The sequence below is a fragment of the Cervus elaphus genome, chromosome 15 (genome assembly GCF_910594005.1).
Source record: "Cervus elaphus chromosome 15, mCerEla1.1, whole genome shotgun sequence".
Lineage (NCBI taxonomy): Eukaryota > Metazoa > Chordata > Mammalia > Artiodactyla > Cervidae > Cervus > Cervus elaphus.
In genome coordinates, this window is record NC_057829.1 from 80,127,181 (window position 1) to 80,134,548 (window position 7,368).

Consider the following 7,368-nt stretch of genomic DNA (forward strand, 5'->3'; position numbering starts at 1 on the left):
TAACTACTGCTTCTCTGGACCTCCCTGGTGGTTCAGATGGTAAAGAATCCAGCTGCAGTGTGGGAAACCTGGGTTCCATCCCTGGGTTGGGAAAATCCCCTGGAGGAGGGAACGGCTACCCACTCCAGTATTCTGGCCTGGAGAATTCTGTGGGCAGAGGAGCCTAGTGGCTATAGTCCATGGGGTCGCAAAGAGTCAGATACAACTGAAGCGACTTTCACGTTACTCTCTGGACCTCCAGCTTGCACAGGGAAGATCAAGGAGTTTCTTGGCATCCATAATCATGTGAGCTGGTTCCTGTTATTAATAGAAACCTCCTTTTCTAAATAAATACCTCTATCTATATATATATATATATATATTTTAAATTATTTATTTATTTTACTTTACGACATTGTATTGGTTTTGCCATACATTGACTTGAATCTGCCATGGATGAACATGTGTTCCCCATCCTGAACCCCCCTCCCAACTCCCTTCCCATCCCATCCCTCTGGGTCATCCCAGTGCACCAGCCCTGAGCATCCTGTTTCATGCATTGAACCTGGACTGGCGATTCGTTTCAAATATGATAATTTACATGTTTCAGTGCCATTCTCCCATATCATCCCGCCTTGGCCCTCTCCCACAGGGTCCAAAAGACTGTTCAATACATCTGTGTCTCTCTTGCTGTCTCGCATACAGGGTTATCGTTACCATCTTTCTAAATTCCATATATATGCATTAGCATACTGTATTGGTGTTTTTCTTTATGGCTTGCTTCACTCTGTATAATAGGCTCCAGTTTCATCCACCTCATTAGAACTGATTCAAATGTATTCTTTTTAATGGCTGAGTAATATTCCATTGTGTATATGTACCACAGCTTTCTTATCCATTCATCTGCTGATGGGCATCTAGGTTGCTTCCATGTCCTGGCTATTATAAACAGTGCTGTGATGAACATTGGGGTACACGTGTCTCTTCCAATTCTGGTTTCCTCAGTGTGTATGACCAGCAGCGGGATTGCTGGGTCATATGGCAGTTCTATTTCCAGTTTTTAAGGAATCCCCACACTGTTTTCCATAGTGGCTGTACTAGTTTGCATTCCCACCATATATATCTTTTTATACAGTTCTATATATGTGTGAGGGACAAGGAAGCCTGGGATGCTTCAGTCCATGGGATTGCAAAGAGTCAGATATGACTTGGCTACTGAACAACAACATCTATATATCTATCATCTATCTGTCTCTCTCTCTCTCTATTTGTATCCTATTGGTTCTAATTCTCTGAAGAACCCTGAAAACTACAAGGCAAAGTACTTCTTATTAGATTTCAAGGTTATTTGTCTTCTTTTCTTACCTACTAATGGAAATTTCTCTTCTGGAGTCACACTCATTAGCACTCAGAGGCTGCCATGGCAAAATCCTTCCAAAATAGCCCCAAGTATATTCGTGGGGGGAAGAGAAGCTAAGTCACCAACAGGAAGAGTTTGAAATACAGGGCTGGCAGCCTCTTGCCTTTGTGCTAGGGCAAGGATGGGATATTGCAGGCCCCAGAGGGCTTGTGAAGATTTGGGGTTTCCTGGGACAGCATCAAGGAGAACCCAAAAAGCTTGTGCCAAAGCCATGTGGAAATTTTGTGGCGTTGGTTCATCTTTCCAACATACCTAGTTTCCAGCAACACAGAACTAATCAATGGTAGTAGAAGGCATGTGGTTGGCACCTCTTTTATTATCAGATGCATGAATCAAGAGAGATCTTTCTCCAGATGTGGCAGGAGCTTAATCGAAGTGGTGCAGGACTTTGCTTTAGGACAAGTCTTCCGTTTTCCTCTGGGCTCTCTTCCGTTCGCTTTTCCCCACCATATATACCTTTTGTTCACTCACCCAGTTTGAGCCTCAGTGTCCTCATCTGTGAAATGAGCAATAATTAAACTTACTTCAGAGGGCCGTTTGGGTGGTTCTGACGACTAAATGAAATGAGGCATGTAAAAAGCATGGCAAAGTGCCTCCTAAAAGGGCTCAATGACCATTGGCAGTTATTCTATTATAGACTCTATACTCTCTTCTGAAGGAACTGTGAGAAGCAAGAATTTCAGTTCTCCACCAGGCCAGCCTCCGGGGAGATGGGAGCTCCATGATGTAGACGCGTTTGTCTTTCCATCCTTTCTTCCCATGCCTCCCGCCTACCAGGTCCCCAAACCTTCCCCCACCCGACACTCCTTGGGAAAGGACTCAGCCCCAAGTCGAGAAACCCTACAAGGCAGCTCATCCCCACGTTCCTCTTTTCACAAATGAGATACCGAGGCCCAGAGAGGCTAGGGGCTTGTCTAAACTCACACAGCTCATTAGAGGCTGAGCCAGTTGAACCCTCAGTATGAACTGGAAACACCATGACCCTTCTCTCTAAGCCACCCATAGTGTCGAAGGGCAGAAATACCATGGGTCTTACTGAAGCAATGATTCTTGACCAGGGCTGGTATACCCTCCAGTAGAGAAGACTGGGCAACGTCTGTAATATTTTTAGTTGTTGTAAGACTGGGTGGAGTGGGGCTGCTTCTAGCATTTAGCGGTAGGGGCAAGAGATATTGTTAATTATCCTACAGGGCTCAGAACAGCCTACCTAAAGAGGGCTTAGCCTACCCTGAACATCAACAATATTGAAGCTGGGAAAACCTGTACTAAGGGAATTTCAGAGATCAGAAGGGGAAATCAGTTTTGGGGTCCAGGGGTCACCATTCTACTCCACCTGGATGTGGCCACAGAATAGTAATGGCAATTCACACCAGGAAATCTACTTTCCAAGGCAAAGGGCTTTCACAGGGATCATTTTTTTTTTTAAGTCGAAGTACAGTTGATTTACAATGTTTCAGGTGTATAGAAAAGTGATTCAGTTATATACATGTGTGTATATATATATATATACATATATATTCTTTTCCAGATTCTTTTCCATTATACGTTATTACAAGATATTGAATAGAATTTCCTGAACTGTACAGTAGGTCCTTGTTTATCTAATTTATATACAGTAGTGTGTGTCTGTTAATCCCCAGTTCCCGTTTTATCCCTCCCCCATCTTCCCTTTTGGTAACCATAAGTCTGTTTTCTATAGGCCATTTGCAGCCACGTGGATGGACCTACAGATTATCGTACTAAGTGCAGTCAGTCTGAAAGACAAATATTATACGATGTCACTTACACGTGGAATCTAAAAAAAAAATGATACACAAGTATTGTATTGTTTAAGCCTCACAATAACTCCAAGAAAGTTGGTGTGATGATTCCATTTTACAGATGTGAAAAAAAGGTATCTGAGAATAGGTACAACCTGCCCAAGGCCACACAGGCAGGAAGTGGGCTGTGGCAGGGTTTGAGGTCAGGTCTTTTGACTGCAAGCCCCTTGCCATCCTCACACCAGCTTTACCCCATTCTGGGGCTGGGCCCTCGGGTGACAGACCCCCAGAGTGTGGGGCAGGAAGGACCCATGGCTGTTTAGAAGGGAGCCAACTTCCCAGCCACCTAAAACGAATCCCACGGTAAATTCCACTTCACTGAGTCTTGCTGATCAAAGATTATCATTAGGAAAAACAAATCCTGGGTCTTGGGAACCACTTCTAGTGAGTGTGAAATTTTAACCAAAAGCGTTCATCTGGGGAGCTTTGTGGGGCTTCCCAGGTGACTCAGAGGTAAAGAACCTGCCTGCCAATGCAGGAGACGTGGGTTCGACCCCCAGGTCAGGAAGATCCCCTGAAGTAGGAAATGGCAACCCATTTCAATATTCTTGCCTGGAAAATTTCATGAACAAAGGAGCCTGGCGGGCTACAGTCCATGGAGTTGCAAAGAATCAGACTGAGCGACTGAGCACACACGCATACGGAGGTTTGTGGTGCAAGGAAGAGTCCTCGGCACAGAGCAGTCAGCGGTTCAAGGACTGGGCCCCATCGAATCTTACCCATGAAGCACCAGAAGCGCAGAGAGAGGTGGATCTCACTGAAAAATCACACGGCAAGTGGGAGGCCCTGGCTGCACCAAGAGTCAGGCCTCTGGACGCTGTCTCTGAGTCTGCTTCCCTGTGAAGAAAATGTCCATAGAAACCGGCTCAGACCTCCCACACCAGAGCAGAGTGCCTTTCAGACAAAGGGACGGTGGCCACGTGGGCTGAGCATTAGAACCTGCAAACCTGGATCCCGGGGTCGATTGCAGCCAGCGTGTCCCCGGGGCTCACAGAAATGCCCTCTCTTCCCCTCTGTCCCCTACCTGTACTGGAGCCTGGCGGTGTAACACGTGGTCCCCAATGGGGCCGGGGCCACGTGGACAAGAGGCTATCTCTGAGTCAGGGGCCTGTCCAGCAGCAGTCATTCCTGGACCCCGGGTTTTGGAGCCTCAGAGGAGAAGCCCATGGAAGCGTAGAAGCAGGGCCTCAGTTATCTGCCTGGTCATACCCATTCGTGGCGGAGGATGAGAACACACCCGCCCAAATGGGGCTCCATGATGGATGTGGAGAAGCAACCAAATGTCCCTCATTAATCACCAGCTCCATCTGGTTCCCCGCCTGATGGTTTTCAGCTGACTTGAAAAAGACCCAATTAGATCAAAACATTTTGACAATTTGTCTTGTGGCATGAACAGGTCCAGATCGAGGCTATGATTTCATCATCCGGGAGGGAGGAAGGAATAGGGGCGTGGGTCACGCACAGAGCTCGGCGGTGGTGGGGGTCTCCCCGGGGAGCCTTCCTGTGAACGCAGAGAGCAGCGCACCTCCTGATGGCCACTGACCCTGTCAATCCAGGGCCGGCAGGAGCGGGCAGGATGGGAGTGGCCCTGGGTTTGGGTGGAAAAGGCCCGGGTTGCGGGAATATGGGTAGGGCGGAGAAGATGGACACCCAGGAAGGACCAGATATTTCAGCCACTTGGCATGTGGGTGTTGGACATGGACCAGGATTAGAAGTGGATATGTGACTAAGGCCAGGCCTGTTCCAACTTGTGTACCAGCGAGATGCCTGGGGACCCAGCTTCTCAGCCCAGAAATGAGTCGCTCTGATTTCCTGGTGGTTCTGATCCCTGGAGATGGGCTTATAGATCCCAGAGATTCCCTCACTTCCCTTGCAGACTGGGGGACTCCAGAGGGGCCCGAACATAGCCATGGAGGGCAGTCATGTCCATGGAAGCAGAGCTCTTGGTTCTTGGAGACCATGGGTTTAGCTGCCTGCCCCCTTGGAAGTTCTTGTGGGAAGCTCACCAAAAGACAGCGCCGCCAGACTGATCATCACCACCTCAGGTTTGCTCACTCCCTCTCTCTGAGGCATCCAGGAGTTGCCTTAGGACTGGAAAAGAAAATTAGTCTGTCTTTCCCGACAAGTTCATTTCCCCAGCCTCCAGGCCAAACATGAGGTGTGTTGGCACCCTGGGGTGAGGAATCAGGCTGGCATTTCTGGGCTGGATTACTAACACAGGCAGCTGGCCAGGCCAGGAGGCCCTGGGATACACCACCCTGGCACTGGCTAGGAAAGCCAATTGCCTGGGGCTCAGGGTCTGGGAGGAGGGGGCCTGATATATGGGACTGTCTGCTGCCTCCCCAGGAAGGTCTGGTAGGGTCTCCCCTCGGGGGCTGCTCACCGCCAGCAGACCCCTTACTCCCATCCCCCAGCTCTGCCATATACGCCCAGTAGACACATCCCACCCACTCCACTTCCCCAAGCCAAGTGGTACCCTCCAATTTCGAGGCCTGTTTTGCCGTGTGCAGGCATGTGTGTGCACGTGCACACACACACACACACACACACACACACACACACACACACACTGTTCACACTCCCCTCACTATCCTTTACCCCCTTTCCAAGTACTTGTCACTCTTTGTCCCTCTTCTACCCTTTGGAAGGTGCCCGTGTCCACTCACCCACATGCACTCGCCTTATTTATGAACATCACACGCCCTTGCCACCTCTCACAGACATTCATGCAACAGCTGTGTCATCCCGGTGACCCACTCTCAGGTCCTGGGAAGCACACGGTACACACACGTGTGCTTACATGTATCCTTCATCCAGACACACAGCTGGGGAGGGGCAGAGCCAGGCAGAAAAGCAGGCACATGTGCCATCCTGGAGAGAGCCCAGCTAGTAACGGGGTACCTAAAGTCTGACCTGCAGACCTCCAGGCCCCAGATAAATGCCACTAAGCTCCCCTTGGCTGACTGGCCTATGTTGCTGGAATCCTGAGCAAGGCTTCATGAACGAATGAAGTCGTTTTGGTCTTTCGGGAGGTGTTTCTTTCCTGTCTCATTCTGAGTGAAGTCTGTTTCCCTCCTTAGGATTCAGTTCCTCTTTGGGCTTTTATGCCTGCTCTCAGTTCAGCTCTGAGCGTGAGGGTCTTCCTCATGTGCCGGCACTGGGAGGATCCTTTCTGGAGCACTGGCAGGACCACAGGACACATGGCCTGGGACTGACGGGTCTGGCTTTTGCTTTGGGTGGAACAAGCCTCCCCTCTCTGAAAAAGGAGAGCGGTTTTGGGGGAACGCATGCTTACATGGTCACCAACGACCCTCCTGGATCTCCTGGTTTCTGAGTGTCCTTGAGGCCACGGACAGTCACAGTACTTCCTTACAGGACTTGGTTGATATATTTACTCAGAACCCTTTTCGTTTGCTAATGACAGAAAAACAAAAAATCAATCAGTTGGTTCAGGTATCCAGGGAGGATAAAGAGGAGTGCTTCTAGACATTTGAATAGCCACCAGATTGCCCCCTGCTGTGTCTCCACGGATGTTTCTGCACTGGCTTCGTGCTGTTAGACATCTCTTTGGCCACTAGCAGCTCTAGAGACAGATCCACAGGGTCTATTAGCTTAGGAAGGAGAACTATTACCCCTCTCCTCCCAGTCTGGAAAAAAAAATCCAGGAGATCTGTGATGGTCTCATCTTGAGTCAGGTGTTGTCCTCAGAGCAGCCACTGTTTCTAGGTAAGGTTCTACTGTGATTGGTCCACCCTGCTATGACCCCACTTTCATAGCCAGAGTGGCAGATCCCTCCTCATCCGGACCCAGAATGAGGATGGGTAGGGAAGGATACCAGGAATATGTTATGATTGCCCTCTGCCCCCTCTCTCCACCCCCCACCCCCAAGGATTTGGGCAGTAATAACAGTAGAGATTGGCACTCTTTTCTTGGCACAACTGCCTCAGTTTGCAAACTCCTTAGCAAGCTTCTGCTCTAGAACTCTTGCCTCAGGCCCCTAAAAGAGGCATTCCTCCACCGTCCATCCCTAAGGAGTGTGGGGGACTTTCTCAGAGAACAACCAAGAAGGAGCTGAACAGAGCCCTGTTTACAAAATTCAGCCCCAAGGCCAGCCTCAGCCTCTGAACCATCTCAGAGGCTGAACCATCT

At 49.3% G+C, this 7,368-nt stretch overlaps 1 long non-coding RNA gene across 1 annotated transcript; it reads right to left on the reverse strand.

Moving 5' to 3' along the window:
* Window positions 1–1,832: 1,832 nt before the first annotated feature.
* Window positions 1,833–4,373, reverse strand: LOC122709111. Its single transcript, XR_006345414.1, has 3 exons — window positions 4,244–4,373; window positions 3,939–4,056; window positions 1,833–1,895 (listed from the first exon to the last, which is right to left on the reverse strand). It is a non-coding gene; the product is annotated as an uncharacterized LOC122709111 (long non-coding RNA).
* Between the last annotated feature and the right edge of the window lie 2,995 nt (window positions 4,374–7,368).